Genomic DNA, 23192 nt, shown 5'->3' with positions numbered 1-23192 from the left:
GTCCTCCACCACTAAACTTCCTTCTAAAAAGGCTTTTACAGATGTGGCACAGAGGACAGCCTATTAAAACATAACCTTTTCAGACTCTGCCTTTCTGTCTCAAAAGCACAAAAACAGCTCAAAGATAAATAGGACACACACACAAAAATAACAATAACACTCCCTTATGTAATGCTAAACAGCCTCCCCAGGAACCTGTTGCTTCTGTGAACTCAATCTGCCAGCTGGTGGGATTTTTTTTGGGGGGGGGGGAGGTTTTAAGTCAATCAGGGGGGTCAACCTGATCAGTGACAGCTGGCTTGGAAACTAAGCCCTGTCCGAGCAATACTTTTTGCAACTAGGCTGCTCCTTCTGTTGAAAGTCTCACTCTGCGTGCATTTGTAAAAGGCGATACACCTTTTCTCTCAGGTTGGCAAAAGCCTGACTGTTAAGATGCATAGATTTATCATTACAGCTTGCCATCATTATTTTTTCATGGTGTTATTATGGCTCTCCAGTGTGCAAACATATAAATATTAAAGCCCGAGCCCATCCGTTAGCCAGCCGTGGAAAACAGTTGTGAGGCAGAAGGATGAAGCATAGGAGAGGTCCAAACAAGGGAAAGGAGAAAACCAGGATGAATAGATGCAGCTGTGAGTACTTTCCTTCAAATCTGGGATGTGTCAAGGCTTCAGTAAGGGGCCTGTTTTCCCACTCCGCCACACCAGGATTCAGCCCTGGCACACTTAACAAGATAAAATTAGCTAACACGCAGAGTGCATTCACCCCACAGCACTGTGAAATTACACCTTAACGCCAAACATTTTTGGAAATGGGGAGGGGCTTTCACATCACACTGAAATGACGATGCCAACCCCATACTTCCAAGGAAGGTAAAGGGGAGAAGCCAAAAGCAATGCCACCAAGCCTCACTCCAACTCCATTTCAATGCTTCCCTTTCCATCTTTGAGTTGGCAACTGCGGGAAGAAGTCCAGAACTAGGAGAGGGCTCATTTAGATTGTGAGCTTGCCGACAGCAGCCTGGTAATTTTTATTTATGTATGGTGTCTAATAAACACGGGGATCGTTGCAAATGATAAATGACAAAGATGACAATGACAACTTAGTTAACGTCCCAGAAAGACAAAGTGCCAAGTCCCTCGTGAATCTTCCATGCTCTGTTGCTCCCATTTCCTTTCAAATGGTGCTGGTGCAAGAGGAAGAACTTTCCCAAAGGACTGTGCTCTCTTGGGTCAAATCTGCCTCTTGCTCCGCTGCCCTTAGGAGAAGATGTGAGCTGAAATGGAGAAGGCATGTTTCAAGCACACAAAATGTGCCCTCTCCTTTGACAGATTTTTTTGGGGGGGGCACTCCTTTGTGAAAGGAATCGAAGCTGTTCACAAGCGGGCCTCCTGTCGGTGGAGAGAACTGGGCTGGCGCTCTGTCAACCTGATGCCTAGCCGAGGCAGAAGGTGACTGGGGCGTGCATTTGGATGCAGTGATGGCACCAACCTAGATGGCTTTAGAAGAGGATTAGGTGAATTCATGGAGAATTAGACAATCAGTGGCTACTAGCCATGATAGCTATGCTCTGCCTCCACAGTTCAGGGCAGCAATGCTTCTGAATACCAGTTGCTGGAAACCACAGGAGAGGCAGAATGCTCTTGTGCTCTAATCCTGCTTGCTGGTTTCCCATAGGCATCTGGTCAGCTGTTGTGAGAACAGGATGCTGGACTAGATCCAGCAGGGCTCTTCTTATGTTCTTAATACATGCATGGATATCTAAATGTGGATGCCCACCCATCTTCACAGCATTACTTGCCTAATAGGATTCACACCTTTACCCCCATCGAGCCCCTGCTGGTCGTTCAGAGTGATGCATGAGCATCAAGGGCAAAGGATTCCCAATCAGTGCTGGAAGCCATCAGCACAGCATGACAAAACAAGGAGAGCTGGCCTGGTTGCCTGGGCAATGGGGAGGCATTCAACAGGAGGGAAAGGCAACAGGTAGGTTTTCTTTGCCATCAATGATATTATCACACAACTAAATATGTGGCACTTTGAGACCTTGTGCTCGCTATAGGAGACCTGATTGGCTGGGATCACACGGTCCAGAAATCCTTTCACCAACAGCCAAAAATGACACTGAAGTAACAGCAGATTGTGAATACAGGTGCTGTTTAAATATGGGCACAAAAAATAGGCAAAAGGGTAGAGGGCAGTGTTCTTGTCCAGGCAGTCGGGTGAGGTTCTAGCATGGGCAGAGGGGGGCTGCAAGGAATGAGTTCAAGTCCCAAGAAGGGGAGCAATGTACAGTCAAGCAACTCCAAGTTCCAGTTCTGGTAAACCTGTCAGGTTTCAATAAAGCCAAGTTGAGCAAAGAGGAGGTCAGCATATAGTAAGGCAATATCCAAGCAAAACTGGTAGCATCACAGATAGCTCCAGAAGAAGCCCAGGCTGAAGAGTCACATGAGCAGAGATAAGTTGGGTAAAATGTCAGTGAGGCCTTGTAGGGCTTCCAAGACAGAGGACCAGACAGCCATGGGCTGCAGAATCTCTCTTTTTAGAAAATTAGGTATGGCAAGAGATAGACTCAAAAATCTCCATTGGTGACCAGTTTGATGTTCACTTAGAAAGAACATATTGGCTTGTGGCCAAGGCAGCTGATTTAGGCACATGTGCTACTATCATGGGGAGGTTCTGCCACCCTTTTGCATCCTTATTTGCAGCTGGCTGGTCAGCAACTGGGGTGGCAGTAAGGCAACACTGAAAAAACAGGTGGTAGTTGGGAAGGTCAAGGATATAGGTAATAGCATCACTAGACTGCTAGTGTACATAACACACACACACAAGTGGCCCCATCTGCTGTAAGCTAAGAAATTGAAGGCAAGGCCAGCCTTCATCTTCTCTGCTTCAAGCCACTTTGTAAAGTGAAGCTGTGATTCCTGACTCCCTGAGTAACAGAAGGTGTCGCAACTAACTGCATTACGCATGCCAGCTATTTTTAGCTGAGCAGATTGCTCTCACAGCCAAAATCCAGAGGCCATATGCCTCGAGGTGTATTATTAAAAAGCACATTATGTAATATCTAGGACAGGAAAGGTGCTGTCCCTGGGGCCTTATGGAGAACTCACAAACCACAGTAAAAAAAGTCAACCTTGTGGCATCATGCCCATCTTGCCAGAAACCAACATGGCAATTATGGAGACATACAGGGGGGACAGATGGATACCATCTCCGTGAAGTCCTTGACTTGGTGCTGTTGCCCATGAACAGGAGCGTGGGAAGTGTGCTGGGGAAAGGCTTTTCGTCTTTCCATGGGAACACCCCAAGCTCACTGAGAGAAGGCTGATGTGTGAAATGCAACTATGTGATTTTGCATTCTCTTTGCTTCCCGCAAGCCTGGAACTCCCTCCCAGAACACTCCTTTCAAATCCCCGACTTAAGACCTACCTCTTCTGTGCATAATCTTTGGCTTAGCCCCTTAACCCCTATCCCCAAATGAAATCCAAGCAAAGCGTAACTGCGCAAGCTCTAATGCACCCCAGGGCCACCTGCTTCTCTCCCATTCTCCTTGCCCTGTTGAAATTTGGATTGTAAGCTCCTTGACACAGGGAGGGTGCTGTGCCTTTTCACGGAGGCCAGTTGTGCTGAGCACCTAGCTGTTGAAAGTTTAGTGTCTCAAAGTGCTGAGGTTCAATACGGTGGGTATAATTCAGCCGAAGTTAAGGACTGTGAAGCACCACTGATTTCAACTGGAAAACTAAGCCTAGGCTTAAACTTGGTAAGTTGAAATCAATGGTGCTTGATTTTGCCTGAATTGTGCACACTGTATAGATAAGCAAATACTGGATTTCATTTCACAGCTCCTTCAGTGCAGGCACCGGATCTACCGACAGGTATATCCTGACAGCTCTTTTGTGTAAACAGGTGCACCATCTAGTCCTCGAATTATGAGGCAACCCCACTCAAATGGGCTCCTACTGACTTTTTATGTAATGTGCATCCTAAAACAAATAACCTTTGCCAATATAAGGACTACTTCACTTTAATTTCAGCTCTCCAGCAGATTTGCAAGTCACAAGCAGATGTGGATCTTAAGGCTGCATGGATTTTCTACAGTTAAGAAGGAGTCCTCTCTAACAACAACAACAACAACAACAGGAACTGAACCAGGGATAGGCAACAAGGTGCCCCCCAAGGCTGTTGGATTTCAAACTACCATTGGTCCCAACAGGGGTGCCAACTTGAATAAAATATTTTTTTGGAGGGGAAGTCCAGGCAAGATACAGCGTACGCACACCATTTGAATGGCAATGCCCATCAACTTGGGGGTGGGGCTGGTCCACTCAAGTATTTTATTGGGGGGGCTGAAGGTATCTTGGCCCCTAGCAGGTGGCTCCTATGGTCTCAGCCAGCATGGCCAATGGCCAGGCATGATGGGAGTTGGAGTCCAGCAACTTCTGGAGGGCACCATGTTGGCTATCCTTGATATAGAGCATTTCAAGTACAGTGGTGCCCCGCAAGACGAATGCCTCGCAAGACGAAAAACTCGCTAGACGAAAGGGTTTTTCGTTTTTTGAGGTGCTTTGCAAGACGAATTTCCCTATGGGCTTGCTTCGCAAGACGAAACGTCTTGCGAGTTCTTGCGAGTTTGTTTCCTTTTTCTTAAAGCCACTAAGCCGCTAAGCCGTTAATAGCCGCTAAGCCGCTAATAGCCGTGCTTCGCAAGACGAAAAAACCGCAAGACGAAGAGACTCGCGGAACGGATTAATTTCGTCTTGTGAGGCACCACTGTATATTTCATATGCATATTCTCCCACCAACCCTGTTAGTTAAGCCAACCTTAGTGTCCATGTACTGCAAACAGAGGGTTGAGGGAGAAAGGCTAAGTGGCTGCATTAAGGCCACTTGGTGAAATTTGAATTTCTAGCTCACAGCCTTAGCTGCTACTCCACACCAGCTCTCATTCCTCAGTGCTGCTTTTGTGAGCGTAGTCGAAACCATAGCACTTGGCTGAGCCTTACCCTAAACATGTCTGCAAGTTCTGCTACTTCTTCCATCTTACTGCCCCCCTTTAAAAAAAAAAAAAAGTAAACGGGTGGAAATCCAGCCTAAAATAAGAATTCTGAAAAGCTCATGTGCTGCAATTTGAATGCTGGTTGATGCTAAAAACAGAGTGTTTTTTCCAGTTCATTGTGTTTCAGATTTTATTGCGTTGTTTTGCATTTTATTGTTCAATAAATACTGTATCAATATTTGATATTTTTTTATGTACAATGCACTGGAATCCATGTTTGGATGAAGGAATAGAAACTAAGTTTGGATTAGAAAATTTGAAAAATAAAATAAATAGTTCACTGACTTATTTACGGGACAGAGCGAACCCCACTGTGTAGATGGCTTCCATCTACATTGGTCCCCTGCCAGTCTCTACACATTTGGCTTCTTTCAGCTGGGTCTGTAATGTCTTGGAGCTTTGCGTAGAGATCCTGCACAGTGGTCAGGCAGCAGATTAAGGAGACAGATGGGCTGTCACATATTTTGCGCCTAAAGGGCTAACGTATAACAGAATTTCAATGGACTATGCAAAAATGTGGTTTTTAAGGAGCAATGCAAGAATGAAAAACTGCATTGTCCAAAACTCACAGGAGAAATGATATGTACTATACACACAAAAATAACGTACGCTGCAAGTCTATGCATATTTACGCAGGAGTCCTATTGAGGTTAATGGGGCTTACTCTCATTGTAACTACAGAGACTGCAGCTGACAAGGTGTCATGTTACAAACATGTTTTCATTAAAACTGAGCATAATATAGCCACTTACTTCACAGACAAATTGCATCAAAGGGCAGGGATTATGGTAATCACTTACTGTTCAGTTTTGGCCCTTTGGGACACTTTAGCTGCCTGCTGCCCAGATAATTTTGGGATCTTTGTAACGCAGACAACATAAAACGGGGCAGGCAGGGGAGGAGAGAGGGTAGTGGCACCTTTATTAGGACCAATCAAAATGTTATAGGAGCAAGCTTCTGAGTTCTCCAGAACTCATACCCTTCATCAGGCCAGAGGCTAAATAAACTGGCAGAGAAACAGCAAGGACAAAAGGCAGACGAGACTGATGCTTGTTACACCCACCGCAAGCATAACTGGATTAGTCTCACCAGGTACAAGCCAGTTACAGATGGGTAGCCGTGTTGGTCTGCCATAGTCGAAGTAAAAAAATTCCTTCCTGTAGCACCTTAAAGACCAACTAAGTTAGTTCTTGGTATAAGCTTTCGTGTGCATGCACACTTCTTCAGATACAGGTACAAGCCAGATTGCAGTTGCACCCAGGACTATAGGAACCAACTAGCAATCACAGTTATTCCCCCATTTTTGAAAATACAAAACCTTGGAGTCACTCACAACTTTGTGACATTGTAGTTAAGACTAATAAAGGGGATTGTGGGTTTGAATTCAGACCCACCCTCCAATAATGGACCAGAAGAGCCACCAATGATATATGTCTCAGCATTTCCTTAGCTGTCTGTTAAAAGAATTCAAAATGAAATACTGGGCTGTATTGCTTTGCTTTTTACCTAACTTGGAAGATCACCTCCCTCTCTGAAATGCTTTGGTGTGATTCATAGCTTATTCTGTAGAAAACTGGCCTCTTAGTTTTTGAGTAGGACAGGAATTTGCCAGCCAGACAGTTAGCATTTGGAAACATGACTTGGACTGCCCTGCCAACCATCTGGACACATAAACAAAAAACCAGGCACAAGTTACCTACTGTACTAGGTACGGTTGGAGATGACGAATCAGGGCTTTAAGCTTTTCTAAACCCACCCGCCACAATCCTGCATTTCTCTGCGACAAAGGCTTGGACAGAGAAAACCACCCACCAGCTTTCATTCAGCTTTGCAAAGTGGATTCCTTGATGCACAACCTTCACTGCGGCAGCTCCGAAAGTCTTGAAATATTCAACAGTCAAAGACTGATGGGCAACCCAGACTCATTAAGAAGCCAGCTGGAGGTAAATGTCATGCTCAAACGCTGCCCTGCTGTCATCGCTCCTCGGCCCCCTTCCCAAATCTTTCTTGTATTAAAAAACGTTTGTTTTAAAGGTTTTATTGATTTTGTCTTTGTTTTTAATGATGACGGCGTCATGTATGTTTGTTTTGAATTGGTTTGTGGCCTTTAGCCATGTTGTACCTATCATTTTATTTGTACAACACTTGGAGAACTTGTGGTTTATACTTTTTCAAAAGAAAAGAAAAGAAAAGAAAAGAAAGAAAGAAAGAAAGAAAGAAAGAAAGAAAGAAAGAAAACAAATCTTTTCTGATTCATTGCTCAGGTACACACCTGAGGTTGTAGGAAATGTATCAGGAAAAAAGCAGGTACTGCTCTCTACAAAGACACTTGCATGTTCAAAGGTTGGGTGTGTTTGCACCAATATTCATCTTGTTTTATTTCATTTCCCTGTTTACAATCTTAAAAACGTCTACCCAGAAGTACTGAATTCAGTGGCACTTTCTCCCAGATAAGTGGGGTTAGGATTCTTATCTCTCTCAAAACAATTTTCACACAGTTGTCTATCAGTATCCTTCTCACCCTGCAAAATGGCAAATTCAGAGTTTTCTTCTTAATTCAATTAACATAGCATAGTGGTGTGTTCTGCTTTTCCTGGCACCAAAGTTTTAATGTTTTAAGCACGAGGCACATGCAAGCCTGACACTCACCTGTGTTAGGGGTGGGAAACCCAGGAGCTGCATGCCCTTGTTGCCTACCCTTTGAGGCCAAATGGTGGGTGTAGCCACAGCTGGCAGTAGGAAGGATCATGTTGTCCCACACATACATGCACCACACCTGCATGCAGGATGCAGGTTGTATATTGCAGGGGATTTTGGTTGAGCCATCCCCTCTCAGGCTTCTTATCTAGGAGTGGGAGGCCTACACACGACAGACTTAAATAATTTCCTCTCTCCTGGGAGCCATAGTTCAGTGAGAGCCTAGGGATGTCTAACGGAGAACTTTCATCACCCTGCCAAGATACATTAAAGTGGTGTAAAAATGATGTTTAAGTTATGCCTTGGGAATAATAGCTACCTGTCTTGCAGGATTCTTCCAAGGATGAATGAGTTAATTACTGTAATAGCAGCAGCTCCAAAGCTCTCTGCTTTCAGAGATCCCTTTCAACACTGAAATCTGACTGCTGAGAAACTCATGCACACTGTAGAAAATTCTGGGTGGTTTAAGTCCTTTCAGGTGGAGCGCTGGCCAGGGCCTTTGAACCTCATTACTATATCAGCTGAACCACGAAATCACACATGACTTCTTGGCAAATGGTTTGCCCACCTACAACCATTCAAGTGTACCCAGCGGCCACCACACGACTCTGGCATCCATTGTGGCGAATGCCAATGCTACCACTTCAAAACGTGGGAATACCTCTGATGGATCCAACCAAAAGCCGATCTAGTCCAGCATTCTGCTTCCCACGGTGGCTAAGCAGAAGCCTATGAAAAACCCACAAACAGTAGGTTTCCCTTCCTGCTGTTCCTCCCCCTGGCATATGGCATTCAGAGGCATACACCTTGAAAGATATCCAGGTAGAAAACTGGGATGAAAACTCTCCATGCCAAAATGATGGGATAGCCGTTAATCTACGGCAGTCTTCCCCAACCTGTGGCCCTCCAGATGTTGTTGGACTCCAACAGCCCCAGCCAGAGTGACTCATAATCAGGGAGTGATCATTACAACCACAGCCCAAGGTAAGTTATAAAGCGGAAGCTATTTCCAGTGATACTCGGAGCGAGCTCTCTATCCAACTCCAAGAGTGATTCCTCGGCATACTCAATAGCCTCCTGCAGCTGTACACTGCCGGGGAAGATAAGCAGTAGTGAGCAAGTTGTCTTTTGGGAAATGGTCATGGCTCAGTGGTAAAGAGCATGCTCTGCATGCAAAAAGGTCCAGGCAGGGCTGGGAGAGATTCTGGCCTGAAACCGCAGAACGCTATTGCCTGGCAGTGTTGGCAATACTGAGCTAGATGAGCCAGTGAAGGAAGCTTCCTATGTACAGTTACTGATTCTCTCACAGATTATTCCAAAGAACCCCTATGATAAAGCTGAGCAATCAAATTATGCAGGGACTTTTCTTGGGCTGGTGGTACCAACTACAAGGGAACTTTCCACTTGCTAAGAAAGTCCCTAAGCTGCTGCATGAGACATCCCAAAGTATCAGAGACATGCACTTTAAAATGGCTATCCCTTCATTATGAATATTTGCAGAGGACAGCAGCCGCCAGCCACTCATGGCAGCTCTGTGGAAAGATATTCTGGGTTGATAGCTAAAGTAACAGGACTGACAGGTACTTGAAAGGAAATGATCCATAATGAATTGAAAAAGATGTTTAAAAGTACTTCTGCTCCCCCAAAACAGAGTCCTTTCTGTTGGGGATAATTCAGATGGAAATTCCCAGGTGTCAAAAAAAGGTGATTTATGTATGCCACTACTGTGGCCCATGTTTTGTTAGCCCCAAAATGGAAAACAAGCAAAGAAGAATGGCAACTTAAGTTGACAGAGTATGCGCAGCTTGCAGACTTAACATATAGAGTAAGAGAACAAGAAGAGCATACATTTAGAGAAGATTGGAAAACGTTTACTGAATATATGGAAAATAACTGTGTACAGCTGAAAATGCTGGCAGCATTAAGATAAATTCAACAGTGTAAATAAGTTTTGATGGGTGCAATAATGGAATACCGAATGGTATCATTTTTGTAAAATATGCAGGGATTTATGATATGTAAAATGAACCATAGAAAGAGAAGAAGGGAAGTCATAGATATCTCAAGGATGTAAAAATGAGTACTTTAAATTGTAAAACAGAAAATTCAATAAAAATTATACATAACAGAAGAAAGGAAAGTTGTAGTGTGCTTCATGGAAGGGGCTGATGGCACTGTTGTTTTTATTGTAGTTGTGGTTTGTTATTAATTTTTTAAGTTACCTAAAAATGAAGAACAACTAGTGACCAAAGGAGCAGAGTCGGACTAGCCATTAGGCCAGATGACGCTGCAGCCCATGGATACCCCATGTGCCCTGCTACCTCTGCCATTGGTGAAGAAGTGCCGCTGCCATTGGTGCTGATTTTGGGCAGGACCAGTGCGATCTTGTCTGAAACTGGCACCAGTGGCAGTGCTGCTTCTCCGCCAGCAGCAGATGTGCCAGGGTAAGCACATGATGGAAGAGCAGGCGGCAGCAGCAAGAGCAGGTAGGTGGTAGTGCGATGGTGGCAAAGGCAGGCAAGGTGGCGCTTCCCATTTTCCCTCTAGCAGCAGCGCACGATGTGCTGCCCCTGATAAGGAGTTATAGGATTGTACAGTTAGAAGGGACCCTGAGGGTCTTCTAGTCCAACCCCCTGCAATGCAGAAATCTCAACTAGCTCATGGATGACAGATGGCCACCCGACCTCTGCAGAAAGTAACTTGTCCATACACTTAGATGACCCTCCTCTGTTCCATTGCTGCTTGAAGCAAGGCAAGTCAATGAATGGGTAAAAAGGTCTTCTTGCTTACGGAACAATCTCCTATTTAGGAAAGTTCACCAGCAGCCTACTCTAATGTCCTTTCGGCTCCTAGCAAAGAGCTTTTAATTTCCCCAGATTTAAAAACCTGCAGTGGAAACTGTTTTAATTGCTCCTGTTTTTCTTCTGCTGTCTCACCTAGTGCAGTCTCAATCTTATTTATTATTGGTAATTTGTCGCTGTAGTTTTAGAATTTGCAGCTACGATTTTGTAGACCACCCTGGAAACGTTTCATGCTGAAGGGCAAAGTTAATACGTTTATAAATTAATTCATAAGAACAGAACTGCATCTTGGACAGTGCTGCTCAGCAGATGGAACTGAACTCATACCAGGGAACTCTCAGCCAGTGAGCTGGCTATTTTGATCATCAAAGTCAGTTCTTCTTGTTCCTCTAAACTCCTTTCCCGCAGCAGCACGTTGCTATTCCTACTCCTAGCCTCTGTACTAGGTTTTCCCCACGATCACTGAGTGCTCTCCCTGCCGCGTTCCCCAGAACACTCCTCCTTTCTGTATTCTGCACCTCCCAGCAACTCTACTTTTTCTAGCAAACAATACCGCACCTCTGCTTAGGAAATATTGGGGAATGGCGGAGGTGGGGGATATTGTGCAGGCGAGCATCTATGCCCCAGGGTTGGATTGCAGCAGAGAAGCGGACAAGCTGGGGGATGGGCAGCCACCCACTCTAGCATGTAGCTGCTGGCACTTCCCATTACTCTCCCCTGTCGTTTGCGTCGCGGCAACAATGCTTAATTATTCTTGCAGCAAGCTGAATATTTATAGAAGCTCGTATAATATCCATGTAAATAACCAAATCAGCCGGTTATGATTGTTACGGATATAAATACCCGCTGCTGGCGGCTTTCAAGATGAGACAGGGAAGATGGATTGCCGCCGGCACGTTAGAAGCTTGTTTGGATAAACATTGACATTTGTCAATCTCTCCCTGGGGTCTGAGAATATGTGAAGGGCTTGTGCGGGATGGAACACCATGGAGGAAGAATCTCAGCAGGCGTTTGCAGCCGGTAGCCTCAGCCTCAGTTTTGCTGTCACACTTCTTGTTCCTAGTCCCTACAAACCCACGGTAACCGGATGATGCTTTAGGGTGCTTTCATGTATTATGACCCAAAGACTGCCATCCCTAAGCTCATGTACACAAAACTCAATGGAATTTGCTTCTAAGCAAATATGCTAAGGATCATAGTATAAGAGCATGTTTGAGCACCTCCAGTGCTATATATGGGTGTGTGTGTGTGTGTGTAGGTTGTTAAAGTAGGACAGAAAGTAGAAGAGACACATTTTTAAACTGAGTCTACCATGTAGCCAAATGCACATTACACATTAGAATTGCGGATACAGGAAAAGCTAAGGGCAACATGAGCATCGGTGTCCCAAACTGTGAGATTTGTTAATGTAATTAATTTGCACAAAGGGAGGCAATGGGGGCTTGTGACTTCTTGGAAACCACACACTGTTATCTGAATTTCCTGACCTCAGATGCCCTGGGTACTAGCTGTGGTTACTCTATGCTGAAGGGAATGCACTCTCGACATGTATAAATACTCTCTCTTCATTATCACTCTACGGATCCAAGGTTTGAATCCTGGTGCAGAAAACAGATTCTGGGGCTTAAGATTTGGTGACTCTCTACATCAAATTAAGCTACAGATGCCAGCTTCCCCACCACCAGTCCTGCACAACTGACACTGGCTCCTGAAATTTTAATATACCCCCCTCAGGCAACCTAGGATGAAGCAGCAGAATTCCGGTTGCTAGATCCAGGAGGACAAGCAACAGAAAATGTACATCATCATGCTATGCTTGCAAAGACCTCAGAGGCACCTGGCTGGTTGATGTTGGAGATCAGAATGCTGGACCAGTTGAGCCTTTGATTTGATCCAGTAATTCTTGGGACAATATGGAGCCTGTTATTCAAGGATGTTGCTTCTTGCACAGTTCTCTCTATTTCAGTCCTCTTTCTCTGCCCCAACCGTTCCTTCCTCCCCCCCCCCTTTGTGCCACATTGATTTTCCCTCTCCTTTTTAGTTAGCTGTTCTTTCAGAGCCCCGAAGCATCTTTTCAGAACTTCAGCCGCCTGCCCCTGCGGCTTCCTGCCCCAATGCTGCTGTATGGAGCATTTCCCTGGGCTGTAGGTTACATTTCCTCGGAGCCTGATCATTTCCTCCCTGCTCCTGCCTCCTCCAAGCCTTTCCCCCAGGCCCCTTTCTTGCTGCACCTCACTCCAGTGCAGTGTTAGCTCTGGCTCCCCCCTGTTGGTTTCCTTTCGTAGAGCCGAACAAGATTTTAAGTGATGCAAACAGCCGTCTCCATGGCAGCCCTGTCAGACTCACTCCCCTTACCCCTTTGGGCCAAGAGCCATGGCTATTCATCACTTGTGCCTTGTGCGCATGCACCAAACAGCAGATCCCATCCACGTTCTCGCCACTTGCCCGCAAGGCACCCTGGGCGAGCTGTCTAGGGCCCCCTTCCCTGCTGCTCCACAGATCCATCACTGTCGCCAAGCCTGCTCTCAGCGGCTCAATCTGAAAAAAAACACTATCAAGAGTCACAAGCCTTGGCGCTGCTGAATGTACCAGGAATGTGGCTCCCAACCTCTATTAAGCATCGTCCAACAAAACAAGCCTGGGAACAGAGATTAAAATTTCTGGGAAGAGAGGTGCCAGGGGCCAGGCTCAATTTCGCCAGAGAGACGCGGCAGCTGCCACAACAGCTCTGTTTCCAGAGACTATCTGAGGCACTGGCAGGCTGTGGTTATGCTAGTAGCGAGGATGGGTGTCACAGAACGCGAACACAATTTGACCTGGTTCGCACATGCTTGCTTCACCATCTGATGACACTATTAAAGGCATGCCTTGCGTATGTGAACGGGCCATATCGCAGATAGGATTTTCATCAAATGCAATGCTCTTCAATGGAATCATGTTCATAAACAAACACACACACATTCAGCCTCAAGTCATAAAGGGTCCAGTAAGGCAGGCCTGGTCTACGCATGAAGAATATGAGATAGCCGAGACAGTCCCGAGGTGGCAAAATGGGACTGTACCACTTCACACTATAGGAGGGTGATCACATTTCACTGCAACAAAAACTCCTTGACTGCTGTGCTGATTTTCTATTTGCAATGAGCAAAGATAACCTCTCTCTCCCTCGTTTTGTTGTTGCTGTTTTTTTAAAGTGCAGCGGTTTCTGTACATGGAATAGCATTCACAGTCAAAAGCGGGGTCCACAGTCATTCTACCACATGATTCCCCTGCACGTGTAAGACCAGGTCCAAGTGCAGAGCAAATAAGAGAGGGGCATGCATATGCCAAACATGCCAAACCTTCAAGTCAGAAGGGTTGCTGATCCACTCTGCACATAGTCTGTGGCATTCATGATGACATACCCAACACTTCAGCTCAAAACAGGTTTTGAGGCTAAGCCCTAATAAGCCTTGGCTGAAATGAGATCCTGCCTCTCACACAAGTGCTACTTATAGCAATGTATTCCTCCCCATCCCCTGCACTTGGAAAAAGCAACTCGTAGGGAAGCAGGCATAAAAGTGCTTCAGGCATATATGCCTTTGTAACACTGAAAAGACCAGATATAAGTCTTCGACCTACAACCCTTCCAAAAATCCCTCAATCTTTGGATAATGTAGCCCTCACTCTGAGTCCTCGACAGGACAAAGGCAGGGTGATTCTAGATACTCTCTGAATGTGTCCCTTCTACATCCAGTTATGCACTATGTGGTCAAACGGTTCCCCAACTACTGTATTTATTTATCTGAAAAGCAGCATCAGAGGCTGCAGTCAAGAACAGAGGAGTGATACTTGGGAGGGTGCTTAAACCTTTTTCTTCACCCTGCTTATCTGCTCAGATTGCCCTCCCCAAACTGCTTTGCTCTCAGGAGAAAAATAACACAGGAGCCATATATTTTACCCTCTCAGAGAAAAGCAGCTTGGGGGAGGTTGCTTGCAAGTGGACAAGCAGTAGGTAGGGGAAAGGGTTAAGCAGTTTCACTCCCAGTGCTCTCCAACTCATAAATGTGGCTTTCAAAGACTGCTTAGTTGTTGTTGAAATAAAAACTCCTATATGAAACAAAACCCTACCATCCACCTCCAACATACCATTTAGTTTACCCACATTTAAAGAACGTTCGGTACACGGTTAGCGGGATCTGTCCAAGGTTCTGATCTGGAGCATGGCAAATCTGGGGGATGATGATAAGTTAGTCATTCTCAGTGGTACGCTGGCCAAGGTATACCAAATATATTGTGAGCTATGGACTCTAAAGTATCTACCCACAGATCTGCCCCCCACCCCACCCCCTGCATCTCTGTACTGTTTGATGGGAAAGCAGAATTCAAATTTAATAAATACATAACTAAATAGCAGTGAACCATGCAATCAGCTCCAGGACACTGCATCTGACATGCAGCAAAGTTATCAACAGAGAAAGCACATCCAGTTCAGTAACATCCAGAGCAGCAGTTCCCAAACTTATTTTTCCTCATGGACCACTTGAAAATTGCTGAGGGTCTAGGCAGACCACAGAATAATTTTCTTCTGCCTATTGTAGCAACTGTAATGCACTGTGCTAAGTGCTCTATGGTTTTTAATTATAGTTTTAATGCTTCTTTTATTTCTTATATATTGTATTCTATTGTATTACAGTTTGAATCCCATAGAAATAAAACTGCAATACAATAAAACACAATGTAAGAAATAAAAGAAGCAATAAAACTACAACTAAAAATCTATATGAATATTCAGTGCGATGGATGTGTCATCTCCTATCTTCAAGCACAACTCCACAGGCATGCTGTAGTCCACATGAATGAAGCTTGTGGGCAATAGGTAGTATGCAGACAACAGTTTGGGAACCCTAGTTCTAGAGAGATTAAGAAGGTAGGTGAGGATGTACTAAAACTATTTAGGTTTCTAAGGCTGGGCAAGAATTAAACATCAAGTTTTGCTTGCAAAAAACCCGTTAGTATAAATCTGTGTTCTTTGAACCTGGGTCCCCAGATGTTGTTGGACTACAATGCTCATCTTCCCCAGCCAGCTTTATCAATGATCAGGGATGATGGGAGTTGTAGTGCAATGAAATCTGGTGCCCTCGGTTGAAGATCACTGGTATAAATTGTATCACTGGTATAAATTGTATCATCATTCCAAGGCAGAGACAAGCCTTTTCTGGAAAGGGTGGGCACGAGTTCAAGTCCTCTGAGGATGAAATACTGCCACTTTTAATGCATGTTGCAACAGAGATGTAGACCTGACTTAAGCCTTGAACAGTTTTTTCTACTTAGACAGGTAAGCAGGCTTCTATGCAATACTGCAGCGGCAGGTGCATTCCTCGTCAGCAACTAGTATGGCAATTTTGAACCAGTGCCTCAGTACCCACAACCTGAAGTGGCCTGCCTACAAATCCTGTTGCCCCAAATGCCAATTTATTCACACCTCTTTTGCCACTAGGTTTGAAATGTTGTAGAGGAGGGTCAGGGAACATCTCTAAGTGTGATGGATTTGGCCCATGTCCTTACATGTTAAGCTTAGCCATTCAAGCTGGGGTTTCCCAGGAAGGCCACAAACTCAAGTGGCTGCTGCCACCCATCTCTTCCTTCCTTCTTTTTTTAAAAAGAAAACTTCTCTAGGAAACCACAGGAGAATTTCCCAACAGCTTGCCTTTCTGAAGGAAGTTCCACTGCTCTCCAGAAAATATTGTGGTGTCCCAAAGACAACGTACCCATAATTAAAACTGAGTGCCACAGCCTGTGGCCTGTGTGGCAGTATGTGTGGGAGTATTCGGCCTGGAAATCCGGTGCTCCAAAATGTTTCTGACACTCGCACTCAGCCGAGCAGAGCAGGCAGCAAAATGGAATCAATGCATGGAAATGCAACGGGCAGGAAAGAAAACAACATTGAAAAATCAAACAGCCCAGGGGAGTTTTCATGCAGAACCCTTTTCTGCTGGGTTTGGCTGCCTCTGGTGAATCGCTAGCTGGCACATCAAGCAGCACCTTTCAATTAGGGATGTGCAAGGAAAGGAAAGAGTGGGAAAGAGAGAGAGAGAGAGAGAAGAAAGAAATCTTTCAAGTCTGGCATCGTGATGCTGCAAATTCCACTTTCAGGCTTAATAATAGGAGCACAGAAATGTGAGCCGCAGGAGGTAAATGAGCCTCTCCGTTTAGCACTGATATCACCTGGCCATACCTTTCCTCTATCTATGAAGCCACTTTTCTTTACTGCAAGTCCTTCTCTCTAGGCTTGAGTTCTCGGCAAAGGCATTTCCGAACCACCTTGTTGCCTGACTCTGCCCTGACCCCACCCCAGCTACTCTTTTGCCAGCCCTATGTATGCTGATGGTGCTAAGTAAGTGCTCTGGCTACCATCCAGCAAATCCTATTGCAGCATGATTTCTCCAAAACGTCCCTCATCCCGTCAACATCGTGCAGCTATAATGTACACAGAAAGGTAGGGAAATCATGGCTGCTTGGCAGCCACGAGCTAAGCAGCTGCGATGTCACAGAATGTTTGCAAACATTCCAAATGAAGACGGGAGTTCTGGAAGCCTTCTTTTAAAATATTAAGGTTACACTCTTAAGTGAACACCGCAACTCATAACCTGTGCATAGTGATGACGTAGGAGAGAGCTGCTATCTAATCTGGTAAGAGTCCAGTCAGATGCAAAATATTCCCATCACCAGAAATGAAATAAATTCTTCACTCCATTTGAGTTCCACTGCTTCTTCCTAGGACCCATGAGAGTGATACAGAGCTGCATTTTTAAAAAATTTCTTTATTTAGATAACCTTTTCCTGCCCTGGAATAAGGAAGGATCCCTACTGCTCCCAAGGGAAGTGGAGGGATCCTGAGGCCATAAGAGAAGATTGGTGGGAGAAGGAGTGCCAAGCCAAAGTATGACTCAGTGGAAAGAGGGATCGGCTAAAGGGCAAAACAGCTTTGGTAATGGCTGCATTTGTTCAAGTACACAGGAGAGGCCGCCCCTTGAAGCTGGAACAAATCATTTTCACCGTAATACAATCAAGACAGCTGAAACCCAACTGACCTTTGCAGAACCCTTTGTTCCTAGAGAGATGGCTTTCAGAAGAGGTTTAGACAAATTCGTAGAAGAGAGGTCTATCAGTGACCACTACCTGTCATAGCTAAAATAGGCTTCTGTGCTTAGCAGCAGGGCACCTCAGAATACCAAATTGTAGGCGCAAAGTGTAACAAAAAGGGAAAGACTCAGGAGAGCTTGCTTACGCCCCTTCCTTGCACACCTGTCTTGCAGAGTAGGCCAATTGTGCTTCCCAAGTATACAGTAGAGTTGCCACCACTTCCTATCGCCCTTCCCGCCCCCCCCCCTGACATGAAGAATTTGGAGGAGGCTCAAAGCAGTTGCTTTCCAAGGGGCTCTGAGTCAGTCCACCCTGCACTTCTTGGGCCAAACTTCTCCTTTCTGGGATATGTAGGGCTAGCGTCCAGCTGTTTGTCTCACCCTGGAGATCAAAACAGCTTCCTCATTTCCCTGTCAGACCTATCCAGTCTCTCATGTAGAACAGAACTAGGCACTGGTCTTTCACAACCCTGATCCTAAACTCCAGCAGTATGAAGCCAAATTGATCTAGACAAGTGGGGATTGCAAGAACCCTGAGGTTGGCAAACGCACACACTCCAGACCCCAATGGCCAAGATTTTTTGAAAAAACTTCCTTTAGAATAGAATCATAGAGTTAGAAGGGACCCTGAGGATCATCTAGTCCAACCCCCTGCAATGAAGGAATATGCAGCTGTCCCATAAGGGATTCAAACTTGCAACCTTGGCATTATCAGCACCATGCAATAGAAGGAAAGAAAGAAGGCAATGAACAAGGAGAAGACTGAAATCCATTGGAGTTCTGTGGATCCTTGTCTACACTAATAACTTTTTGGCATCCACCTGTCTCTGGAGATACCTGAAAGAACATGGGATGTTTTGCACACAAAACATGTGCTCTAACGCTGAGTTATGGTTCTTTCCCTGCTGATCACCGTCTCCTCTGTGATTTGTAATCCCTTTTTAAAAGCTATCTAAGCCAGGTACCATTACCACATCATCCAGAACCAGCAGGGAATTCTTTAAGTCAATTATAAACTGGATCTGTCTTGAACCTACTGATGATCAGTTTCATTGGGTGACTGACCCCAGCTCTTATGAAAGTGGGAAGAAACAATCCCCTCTGTCCACTTTCTCCAAACTGCACACACTTTCATGAAAACCTGCTGCGACTTGAGTTTTCCTTATGCTGTGCTTGTGAGCAACGAGAGGCATGCAACTAGCTAACACTGGACTCGACAGATTTAAAAGCAAGTCTCTGAAAGGTCTTCAGTTTGCGGGGAGCCTTGGATAAACCCTTTGCTCAGGGTTGTTTAGTGGGTGGTTCCCTATGGGAGGTTGCCTGCTCTTGATGGGGACTCCTCTGCTCAGTGCCTGAGGGCCCCAGTCCTGCCACTCATCACCTGGCCCAGGGCGGGGCCTGATGGGCTCTATAAAGGACTGCTGCCCCCGCTGCTGCTGCTGGGCAGAGAGGGCTCTGTTTTGTTTAGTTTTTGTTTTTTGTTTAAATTGCTGTTATTTTTTACCTATGTCATTTTAAACTGATATTAATGCTGAAGTCTTAGTTTTAGATTTATGTGGAAATTATTTCCCATTTGGTTGTATATTTTTTGATGTGGTTTATTTATTGTTTATGACTTTTGTAATTATGTAAATCTTGTCATGCTGTAAACCGCCTTGAGCATTGTTTTTTTAACTGTGGAAAGGCGGCATACAAATAAAAAATGATGATGATGATGGGGCTATACTCTCTATGAATGAGAGGGTACACAGCTTGGGGGTACTTCTGGCTCCTTTACTGAGGCTCAGTTGGCCTTGGTGCCACAGAGTGCCTTCCTTCAGCTTTGGCTGGTGGCCCAGCTGCACCCCTATCTGGACAGGGATAGCCTAACTTTTCTCACCTATGCTCTAGTAACCTCTATCTTAGATTGCTGCAACATGTTATATGTAGGGCTGCATCTGAAGACAGTTCTGAAACTTCAGCTGGTGCAGAATTCAGCAGCCACGTTGCTCACCAGGGCAAAATGGTTTAAGCATATTACACCAATCCTGGCCCGACTGCACTGGCTGCCAATTAGATTCAGGAACCATTTTGATTCTCAGCTATCACCCCTAAGTCTCCACCACTGTGGGGTGCTTGCCTCACAACTCAAGTGTTCTGCAACCCTGGGCCCTTAGACTTTGTTAGACAACAAGAGACCATTGGCTATGCTGGCTCAGGATGGTCACAGTTGCAATCCAACATCTGGGCAGCCAAGGTTGAAGAAGACTGGAAGTAGAGTGTGCATTGGTTGGATACGTGTGGGGGCCACATGATGAGGGACAGCCAATGGGGTGCCCTCCAGATGTTGTTGGACTCCAACTCCTCTAATGCCTGACCATTCGCCCATGGTAGCTGGGTCTGATAAGAGTTCAACAACATCTGGGGGACAGCTTACTACCCCTGCCTTACGTTTCGTGTGGGAGGGGGCGTGCCCACCTGTTCCTCTCCTGCATCGAAGGGCCATCAGCAGGGTGTCTTGAACCAGCCCAAAGTGACTCATTTCTGTGGTTGCTGGGCTATTGACAGAAGAGGGGGAACATCCCTGACCTTTTCTCTTTGGGAAAACACAGCTAATTGCCTGTGTTTCTCCATTCATTAGGAAAAGGTCCAAGACGCAACGAGATGAGAAAACATTTGCATGCTCTCCTCTGGGTGACATCTCTTCTTGTCCTCAGTGAAGGTCAAGGGCAACCAGGGTTGGCTTGGAGACAAGCTTTCAAGCTAACACATTCCTCCCCCTCCTCCCCCCAGGGTTTATTTATCCTTCTGGCTGCTGGCACTTTTAAGGATGTTATTCATCCAGTAGGACTTTTTATGTTCCCAGAAACATAAATCAGGAACCTTGTCACTTTTTTACAGCCACGACTAAATATTGCTACCTGGTAATGCAGCCTCTTAACAGCATTTAGAAGAGAGCCATGTCCTTCCTTTTGTAAGGGCTGTTGGCGCCTTGGCTGAGGTTGTTTTATGGAGGAGTTTAATAGAGGAGCCCAACATGAAGTCCTACTTAGAAAGGAGGGAGCTGCCACAGAGATTTACAAGCTAAAGGCTAGCTTCTACTGGCAGGGAGAGGTGGAAGACTCCACCACTCAGTTTACACAGCGGAGGAGGGTTCTGGCAAAGCTATGTGTCTCATATCCACACTAACACACACACACTATCCCAATAAAAATGCTGCATGAAGAAAACAGGGATTCTCTGTAATGGATTAATTATGGAAATTTAGCATCTGTGAACCACTTATCGTTGCAAGTTTTGGTCAAGCAAATTAAGGCCCTTGGCTTTCCTCACCTTTCTGGCAATCTCTACATCCTTACTCATTACACATTACCTTCCTTGAACACCTGAGATGTGTTCACAGCACAGTTCTGTAGGCAAACAACATAGACGCATCCATGTCTGTTTTGAAGAATGCCTGGAAAGCAGCTACACTTGTTAAGCAAAGTCCCCCTTGAACACTGATCTTTTGCAATGATACTTGATACCTGCAGTTACATATACACTTCTTTGATTAGAGGGTTGAATATCATCTTGATCTCCCCATGTCTGGTTTTAAGAGGAGGTAGAGAGATGCAAAATACATTGCAATACAATACCTGAAGCCAAATCAACTAGTCTTTGCATTACTTTTTTTTTTCTAATTTTGCCTGTCATGGGAGGAAGTATCGGCCTCATAAGGCAACGAAGGGACGCTCCAAACACTGGAAACAGCATCAGTTGCACTTCTGAGATTCAAGCAGGCATTGCTTACACACTTCTTAGCATATCTGTGCAACCACAGGACTAGAAACTTATGTGTCTTTTTAAGGAAGCAGAGAGCCTTGGGAAATATAATTCTGCCCAATTTGATATATTTGTTGAGGGGGAGATTCACTACGTCAGGGAGGCAAGGAACCCTTTTCAGCAGGAGGGTCATATTTCCTTGAAGGCAACCTTCCAGAGGTGGGTGAAGCAAAGCAGGTAGAGCAACAGATAGGACTGTTACCTTTGCATAGTAGGCTACATTCCAGATGAGCTAAAGTCAAGAGATTTCTACACACACACATATTTCTAAAGCAGTCCTTAGCATTCTTTATCAACAACCCATAAAGCGGACAAATATTATCCTCTCCATTTTGCAGACAGAGGTGGAACATGGGCTGTGACTGAGAAAACAGCCCTAAGGTAGGTTAATGGCAGAGGTAAGATTTCAACTGGGAAGTTCAAGCCACAGACAGTGAGGTTTTTTTGTCACCCCGAAGCCCCAGTAATTTCACTTTTATTCTTTTTTAAACAAAAAAGGGGCTGTATCTAACTAGGTTCTACTCATGCCTAACTGTTGGTAGATATGTCCATTTATTTCAATGAGTTTACACCAGGGAGGTCCTGATAGGGAACATCTTAGTGCTGCCAATCGCAGTTGGGCTCACTGTCAGCACTGGTCAGTGAGCCCTGCTTGCAAAACAGGAATTGGGAGCTCACCTGAAGCTCCCAATTGTTTCTCTGGAGCCACACCCTTACCTATTCCACAAATGACATCACATATGACATCAGGTGTACAGCAGGTGGTTGTGGTTGAGAGAAAATGGCCTCATGGGTCAAATTGGGAGCCATGCCATGCCTGATTAGGCATGGAGGTCAGAGGTTCCCTTCCCCTGAACTACAATTCCCATCAGCCCCAGTCAGCATAGCCAATGCTTAGGGATAACAGGAGTTATAGCCCAAACCCAGAGGGCATGAGGCTGGGGAGGCCTGCTGTCACTTATGCTTCAGGGAGAGTTTTAATCTGCATCCTTGACCCTTGTTTTCTATCTATGGTCGACTATAAAAATGTTTTTTAGGGGTGGGTAGGTGGGTGGGTGGGTGAGGAAGGCCTTAGTTTTTAGATACCAGCCCCTGCCTGAGTGGATTTCATACCAAAAATCCACTTCGGTATTTTTATGCTAATATTTGGACATCCTCGACTCCTTTTTATCTTGTGCGCCAAGAGCCAAATTAAGTGTTGCTATGGCAACCAATATAGCTGATCCTCATTATTAGTGTGTGTGTGTGTGTGTGTGTGTGTGTGTATTTGGATAGTACCCAACAGGCTCGGCCTGTTTCAAAGCTTTGATATGCTGTTCAGAAGTGGGGTGGGCGGGCTGCCCTGAGATATAGATTTGCCTCAGCTGTGGCAATTCTGGCCCTTTAACCTGGCAGGATTCTTTTGCTAAGCCGTGTTCGGAGAATGCTCTCAGGAGAGTCGCATGCTGGGACTGAGTGCTGGGAAAAGTTCATTGCCTCAACCTTAAAGAGGTAGCAAGTGCCTGGAGCCGCGAGAAGCGAGGAGGGCCTTCCTCAACAGCAAGCTGCTCAGGCTGAGGAAGGGATGCCAATCTTGGAGAGCCAGAAGCAGACACTCGCATGGGATTGGTCCTCTGTGAACACCTGACTCCCAGGAGCCATAGGATCAGTCTCCTCCAAGTTGCAGATCTCTCCTCCAACCCAGGTGCCAAGGCAGGGGTAACCAAC

General features: G+C 45.4%; 1 protein-coding gene across 5 annotated transcripts in view; it reads right to left on the bottom strand.

Annotated features, from left to right (window-relative positions):
• The window catches only part of LOC308462057 (acid-sensing ion channel 2), a 382247-nt gene that overhangs the window by 40734 nt on the left and 318321 nt on the right, over positions 1-23192 (bottom strand). The window lies entirely within an intron of this gene.

This window comes from Podarcis pityusensis (genome assembly GCF_964106645.2).
Source record: "Podarcis pityusensis genome assembly, chromosome: 13".
NCBI lineage: Eukaryota > Metazoa > Chordata > Lepidosauria > Squamata > Lacertidae > Podarcis > Podarcis pityusensis.
The sequence above is the reverse complement of the archived record's forward strand: the minus strand, read 5'-3'. Positions and strand labels throughout refer to the sequence as shown.